Source organism: Arachis hypogaea, chromosome 16, assembly GCF_003086295.3.
Source record: "Arachis hypogaea cultivar Tifrunner chromosome 16, arahy.Tifrunner.gnm2.J5K5, whole genome shotgun sequence".
Taxonomy (NCBI): Eukaryota; Viridiplantae; Streptophyta; class Magnoliopsida; order Fabales; family Fabaceae; genus Arachis; species Arachis hypogaea.
The window spans coordinates 4,688,307-4,696,742 of NC_092051.1; the positions used below are offsets into that span (position 1 = coordinate 4,688,307).

Consider the following 8,436-nt stretch of genomic DNA (forward strand, 5'->3'; position numbering starts at 1 on the left):
CGTTTACATCATATCTTTTTAAATTTCAATCATATCTTTTTCAAAACTACCTAACTAATCCTCTCTCTCCTAATTTCGAAAATTTCCTCTCCCCTTTTTCAAAATTCCTTTTTAATTAACTAATTGTTTTAATTTTACTTTAATTTCAATTTTTTAATTTACTTTTGCATTTTAACTTTAAATTTTAGTTTTATTTAATTAAATTTTTGAAACTCCTTCTCTCTCATCTCTTTCTATTTATTTATTCATCTACTAACACTTCTCTTTCACCCAAAAATTCGAACACCACCTCCCTCTCTGTGTTCGAGTTTTCCCTCTTCTCTTCTTTACATTACATTCTTTTCTTCTTCTACTCACATAGGGGAACCTCTATACTGTGGTAAAAAGGATCCCTATTATTATTTTCTGTGCCCTTCTTTTTCATATGGGCAGGAGCAAGGACAAGAACATTTTTGTTGAAGCAGACCCTGAACCTGAAAGGACTCTGAAAAGGAAACTAAGAGAAGCTAAAATACAACAATCCAGAGACAACCTTACAGAAAATTTCGAAAAGGAAGAGGAGATGGCAGCCGAAAATAATAATGCAAGGAGAATGCTTGGTGACTTTGCTGCACTAAATTCTAATTTATATGGAAGAAGCATCTCCATCCCTACCATTGGAGCAAATGATTTTGAGCTGAAACCTCAACTAGTTTCTCTGACGCAACAAAACTGCAAGTTTCATGGACTTCCATCTGAAGATCCTTTTTAGTTCTTAACTGAATTCTTGCAGATATGTGATACTGTTAAGATTAATGGAGTAGATCCTGAAGTCTACAGGCTCATGCTTTTCCCTTTTGCTGTAAGAGACAGAGCTAGAATCTGGTTGGACTCCCAACCTAAAGATAGCCTGAACTCTTGGGATAAGCTGGTCACGGCTTTCTTAGCCAAGTTCTTTCCTCTTCAAAAGCTTAGCAAGCTTAGAGTGGATGTTCAGACCTTCAGACAGAAAGAAGGTGAATCCCTCTATGAAGCTTGGGAAAGATACAAGCAACTGACCAAAAAGTGTCCTTCTGACATGCTTTCAGAATGGACCATCCTGGATATATTCTATGATGGTCTGTTTGAATTAGCTAAGATGTCATTGGATACTTCTGCAGGTGGATCCATTCACCTAAAGAAAACGCTTGCAGAAGCTCAAGAACTTATTGACATGGTTGCTAACAACCAGTTTATGTACAATTCTGAGAGGAATCCTGTAAGCAATGGGACGCCTCACAGGACGGGAGTTCTTGAAATTGATACTCTGAATGCCATATTGGCTCAGAACAAACTATTGACTCCGCAGGTCAATATGATTTCTCAGAGTCTGAATGGAATGCAAGCTGCATCCAACAGTACTCAAGAGGCATCTTTTGAAGAAGAGGCTTACGATCCTGAGAACCCTGCAATAGCAGAGGTAAATTATCTGGGTGAACCTTATGGAAACACCTATAACCCCTCATGGAGAAATCACCCAAATTTCTCATGGAAGGATCAACAAAAGCCTCAACAAGGCTTTAATAATGGTGGAAGAAACAGGTTTAACAATAGTAAACCCTTTCCATCATCCACTCAGCAACAGACAGAGAATTCTGAGCAGAATCCATCTAGCTTAGCAAATTTAGTCTCTGATCTATCTAAGGCCACCTTGAGTTTCATGAATGAAACAAGGTCGTCCATTAGAAATTTGGAGGCACAAGTGGGCCAGCTGAGTAAGAAGATCACTAAAACCCCTCCCAGTACTCTGCCAAGCAATACAGAAGAGAATCCAAAGAGAGAGTGCAAGGCCATTGATATAACCATTATGGCCGAATCCAAGGAGGAAGGAGAGGACGTGAATCCCAAGGAGGATGACCTCCTGGGACGTCCAATGATCAACAAGGAGTTTTCCTTTGAGGAACTAAAGGACTCTGAGGCTCATCTAGAGACCATAGAGATTCCATTGAACCTCCTTATGCCCTTCATGAGCTATGATGAGTATTCCTCTTCTGAAGAGAATGAGGATGTTACTGAAGAGCAAGTTGCCAAGTACCTTGGTGCAATCATGAAGCTGAATGCCAATTTATTTGGTAATGAGACTTGGGGAGATGAACCTCCCCTGTTCACCAATGAACTAAACGCATTGGATCTACTGAGGTTGCCTCAGAAGAAAGAGGATCCTGGAAAGTTCCTAATACCTTATACCATAGGCACCATGACCTTTAAGAAGGCTCTATGTGACTTTGGGTCAGGAATAAACCTCATGCCACTCTCTGTAATGGAGAAACTTGAAATCTTTGAGGTGTAAGCTGCTAGAATCTCATTAGAGATGGCAGACAATTCAAGAAAAGAGGCTTATGGACATGTAGAGGACATGTTAGTAAAGGTTGAAGGCCTTTACATCCCTGCTGATTTTATAATCCTAGATACTGGGAAGGATGAGGATGAATCTATCATCCTTGGAAGACCCTTCCTAGCCACAGCAAGAGCTGTGATTGATGTGGACAGAGGAGAATTGATCCTTCAACTAAATGAGGACAACCTTATGTTTAAAACTCAAGGATCTATCTCTCCCATGGAGAGGAAGCATAAAAAGCTCCTCTCATTACAGAGTCAACCAAAGCCCCCACAGTCAAACTCTAAGTTTGGTGTTGGGAGGCCACAACCAAACTCTAAGTTTGGTGTTGAACTCCCATATCCAAACTCTAAGTTTGGTGTTGGGAAGTCTCAACAATGCTCTGAACATCTGTGTGGCTCCATGAGAGCCTACTGTCAAGCTATTGACATTAAAGAAGCGCTTGTTGGGAGGCAACCCAATTTTTATTCATCTAATTTTATTTTATTTTATTTTTATTGTTCTTTCATGTTTTCTTAGGCTCATGATCATGTGGAGTCACAAAATAAATAGAAAAATTAAAAACAAAATAAAAAACAGCAGAAGAAAAATCACACCCTAAAGGAAGGGCTTACTGGCGTTTAAACGCCAGTAAGGAGCATCTGGCTGGCGTTCAACGCCAGAACAGAGCATGTTTCTGGCGTTGAACGCCAGAAACAAGCAGCATCCTGGCGTTCAGACGCCAGAAATGCACATTGAGGAAAGTTGGCGCTGAACGCCAGAAACATGCATAGAACTGGCGTTCAACGCCAGAAATATGCTGCATCTGGGCGCTGAACGCCCAGAACAAGCATCAATTTGGCGTTTAAACGCCAGAATTGCATGCAAAGGCATTTTACATGCCTAATTGGTGCAGGGATGTAAATCCTTGACACCTCAGGATCTGTGGACCCCACAGGATCAACTCAGCATCTGTGGACCCCACAGGATCCCCACCTACCACCACTCATTCTCTTCCCTCTTCTCATTCATCCTCTCTTCCCCAAAACTCTTCACCAATCAACTCAATCTCTCTTCCTAATTACCCCTTCACCACTCACATCCATCCACTCTTCCCCATAAACCTACCCCATCAACTCCACCTACCTTCAAAATTCAAAATCAAATTCCCACCCAATCCCACCCTAAATGGCCGAACCTAACACCCCTCCCTCTACTATATAAACCCCTCCATTCTTCTTCATTTTCACACAACATAACCCTCTCTTCCCCTTCTTGGCCGAAACATAACCCCTTCTCCCTCTCCTCCATATCTTCTTCCTCTTCTTCTTTTCTTTCTTCTCTTGCTCGAGGGCGAGCAATATTCTAAGTTTGGTGTGGTAAAAGCATAGCTTTTTTGTTTTTCCATTATCATTGATGGCACCTAAGACCGGAGAAACCTCTAGAAAAGGGAAAGGGAAGGCAAAAGCTTCCACCTCCGAGTCATGGAAGATGGAAAGATTCATCTTTAAAGCCCATCAAGACCACTTCTATGATGTTGTGGCCAAGAAGAAGGTGATCCCCGAGATCCCTTTCAAACTCAAGAGAAATGAGTATCCGGAGATCCGACATGAGATCCAAAGAAGAGGTTGGGAAGTTCTAACAAACCCCATCCAACAAGTCGGCATCCTAATGGTTCAAGAGTTCTACGCTAATGCATGGATCACTAAGAACCATGATCAAAGTAAGAACCCGAATCCAAAGAATTATATTACAATGGTTCGGGGGAAATACTTAGATTTTAGTCCGGAGATTGTGAGGTTAGCGTTTAACTTGCCCATGATGCAAGGAGATGCACGCCCCTACACTAGAAGGGTCAATTTTGATCAAAGGTTGGACCAAGTCCTCACGGACATATGTGTGGAAGGAGCTCAGTGGAAAATAGACTCCAAAGGCAAGCCGGTTCAATTAAGAAGACTGGACCTCAAGCCTGTAGCTAGAGGATGGTTGGAGTTCATCCAACGCTCCATCATCCCTACTAGCAACCGATCTGAAGTTACTGTGGATCGGGCCATCATGATTCATAGCATCATGGTTGGAGAGGAAGTAGAAGTTCATGAAGTCATCTCCCTTGAACCCTACAAAATAGCCGAAAAGCCCTCCCCCTTGGCAAGGCTAGCTTTTCCTCATCTTATTTGCCATCTATGTTACTCAGCTGGAGCTTTCATAGAAGGAGACATTTCCATTGAGGAAGAGAAGCCCATCACTAAGAAAAGGATGGAGCAAACAAGAGAGCCCACTCATGGAGCTCAAGAAACACATGAGGAAGCTCACCATCAAGAGATCCCTGAGATACCTTAAGGGATGCACTTTCCTCCACAGAATTTTTGGGAGCACATCAACACCTCCCTAGGAGAATTAAGTTCCAACATGGGACAACTAAGGGTGGAACATCAAGAGCACTCCATCATCCTTCATGAAATTAGAGAAGATCAAAAAGCAGTGAGGGAGGAGCAACAAAGACAAGGAAGAGACATAGAAGAGCTCAAGGACATCATTGGTTCCTCGAGAAGGAAATGCCACCATCACTAAGGTGGACTCATTCCTTGTTCTTACATTCTCTGTTTTTCATTTTCTTTATGTTAAGTGCTTATCTATGTTTGTGTCTTATTACATGATCATTAGTATTTAAGTAACTATGTCTTAAAGTTATGAATGTCCTATGAATCCATCACCTCTCTTAAATGAAAAATGTTTTAATTCAAAAGAACAAGAAGTACATGAGTTTCGAATTTATCCTTGAACTTAGTTTAATTATATTGATGTGGTGATAATACTTTTTGTTTTCTGAATGAATGCTTGAACAGTGCATATGTCTTTTGAAGTTGTTGTTTAAGAATGTTAAATATGTTGGCTCTTGAAAGAATGATGACAAGGAGACATGTTCTTTGATAATCTAAAAAATCATAAAAATGATTCTTGAAGCAAGAAAAAGCAGTGAATACAAAGCTTGCAGAAAAAAGAAAAATGGCGAAAAAAAATAGAAAAAAAAGAGAGAAAAAGCAAGCAGAAAAAGCCAAAGCTCTTAAAACCAAAAGGCAAGAGCAAAAAGCCAATAGCCCTTAAAACTAAAGGGCAAGGGTAATAAAAAGGATCCAAGGCTTTGAGCATCAGTGGATAGGAGGGCCTAAAGGAATAAAATCCTAGCCTAAGCGGCTAAACCAAGCTGTCCCTAACCATGTGCTTGTGGCGTGAAGGTGTCAAGTGAAAACTTGAGATTGAGCGGTTAAAGTCAAGGTCCAAAGCAAAAAAAGAGTGTGCTTAAGAACCTTGGACACCTCTAATTGGGGACTTTAGCAAAGCTGAGTCACAATCTGAAAAGGTTCACCCAATTATGTGTCTGTGGCATTTATGTATCCGTTGGTAATACTGGAAAACAAAGTGCTTAGGGCCACGGCCAAGACTCATAAAGTAGCTGTGTTCAAGAATCAACATACTAAACTAGTAGGCTCATGCCAGGCAATTTGAGATCACGATGGGAAGGTCCATACAGAGTAGAGAAGGCCGAACCGTACGGAGTTTATCACCTAAGCCATCCTTCAAGCTCTGAACTTATCAAAGTTAATGGACAACGTCTGAAGCTATACCATGGTGAGAAGATGCAGAAAAACAAGGAGCTTGAGATCTTCCTCTTGGAAGATCCCCACATAGCAGAAGATTGAGCTAGTGGAGCGTCTAACTTACGGACGTTAAAGCAAAGTGCTAGGTGGGAGACAATCCACCATGGTATGATCGTTCTTCTCTTTATTTTTAGTTTTTCTATCCAATAATTCTTCTCTTTATCAGTACATTTCGCGTATCTGCATTTGCATACTTTTATATAAAAAAAAATTGCCACGCGACGCTACCGCATCAGCGATGCGTCCGCGTCGCAAGGAGAGGGGAGAAAATAAAAAATGAACAGAGAGTCACGCTGGAGTGTGGCTGGAGGCGTGCCAGTGGCACAAATCGACCCACGCGACTGCGTAACCGACGCGTCCGCGTCACATGGGAATAATGGCCTCCCACGCGACCGCGTGACCCACGCGGCCGCGTGCCCTGATTTTCGACGTAAAAAGGGTGCACAACGAATTATTGTGCGAGAGTGGCGCTGGATTGGTGCTGAACGCACAATTCTATCCACGCGAACGCATTGCTCACGCGTCCGCGTCATTCCTTTCTGAAGCCCACTCACGCGATCGCATGCCCCACGCGATCGCGTCACCCCAAATTTGTCAAATATATACATTTGAACAGAGAGTTGCACAGGCGCGAGGCTGCACTCGCGCCAGAAGCATAACATGGGTCATGCGACCGCGTCAACTGAACTAAAGCGCAATCACGCAAACGTGTGCCCCACGCGACCGCAACGCTTGCGCCGCACAGCTCAACCTAAATTGCCAAAATATTTTATCTTTCTCCTCTCCAAATCCTAATTTTTCTTTTCCCTCCTTATTTCTTCCTTCTCCCTTCTTCCTTCTATCTCACCTTTCACTCTCTCTCTCTCTCCCTCACCTCCATTAACAAGGTTTTATTTTCTTCTTCCCTCCTTCCTTTTCTATCATTCTTCTTATTTTATATGTTATTTTCTTTCCTTTTTCTTTTCATTATCCATATTTTCTTTCTTCTTCTTTCCTTTTTACATAGTGTTAGAATTTTATTTGAGTCATTATTCTTCATTCTATGCTTGTGAATTATTGCAAATTATTTGGCAATTATATATTATTTTCTTTAAAGGGTTGCTTGCTGATGAGCGGATAATTTATACGCTTTTTGGCATTGTTTTTAGTATGTTTTTAGTAAGATCTAGTTTCTTTTAGGGATGTTTTTATTAGTTTTTATGTTAAATTCATATTTCTGGACTTTACTATGAGTTAGTGTGTTTTTCTGTGATTTCAGGTATTTTCTGGCTGAAATTGAGGGACTTGAGCAAAAATCAGATTCAGAGGTTGAAGAAGGACTGCTGATGCTGTTGGATTCTGACCTCCCTGTACTCAAAGTGAATTTTCTGGAGCTACAAAACTCAAAATGGCGCGCTTCAAATTGCGTTGGAAAGTAGACATCCAGGACTTTCCAGAAATATATAATAGTTTATACTTTGGCCGAGTTTAGATGACGCAAAAGGGCGTTGAACGCCAGTTCTACGCTGCAGTCTGGAGTTAAACGCCAGAAACACGTCACGAACCAGAGTTGAATGCCAAAAACACGTTACACCTTGGCGTTCAACTCCAGAAGAAGCCTCTGCACGTGTAAACTTTAAGCTCAGCCCAAGCACACACCAAGTGGGCCCCGGAAGTGGATTTATGCATCAATTACTTACTTCTGTAAATCCTAGTAGCTAGTCTAGTATAAATAGGACTTTTTACTATTGTATTTACATCTTTGGATCATCTTATGATTTGTTAGTTCATCTTTGGATCATATTGATCATGTTTGGGGGCTGGCCTCTCGGCCATGCCTGAACCTTCATCACTTATGTATTTTCAACAGTAGAGTTTCTACACTCCATAGATTAAGGTGTGGAGCTCTACTGTTCCTCATGAATTAATGCAAAGTACTACTGTTTTTCTATTCAATTCAACTTATTCCGCTTCTAAGATATTCATTCGCACTTCAATATGGATGTGATGAACGTGACAATCATCATCATTCCCCCACAAACGCGTGCCTGACAACCACTTCCGTTCCACCTTAGATTGAATGAGTATCTCTTGGATCTCTTAATCAGAATCTTCGTGGTATAAGCTAGATTGATGGCGGCATTCATGAGAGTCCGGAAAGTCTAAACCTTGTCTGTGGTATTCCGAGTAGGATTCAGGGATTGAATGACTGTGACAAGCTTCAAACTCGCGAGTGCCGGGCGTAGTGACAGACGCAAAAGGATAGTAAATCCTATTCCAGTATGATCGAGAACCTCCAGATGATTAGCCATGCAGTGACAGCGCATCGGACCATTTTCACAGAGAGGATGGGATGTAGCCATTGACAACGGTGATGCCTTTACATAAAGCTTGCCATGGAAAGGAGTAGGATTGATTGGATGAAGACAGCAGGAAAGCAGAAGTTCAGAGGAACGAACGCAT

General features: G+C 41.6%; 1 non-coding gene across 1 annotated transcript; it reads right to left on the reverse strand.

The window, feature by feature from the left end:
* Positions 1 to 955: 955 nt before the first annotated feature.
* LOC112761773 (small nucleolar RNA R71) lies at positions 956 to 1,063 on the reverse strand. The gene has a single exon (XR_003182151.1). It is a non-coding gene; the product is annotated as a small nucleolar RNA R71 (small nucleolar RNA).
* Positions 1,064 to 8,436: the final 7,373 nt, after the last annotated feature.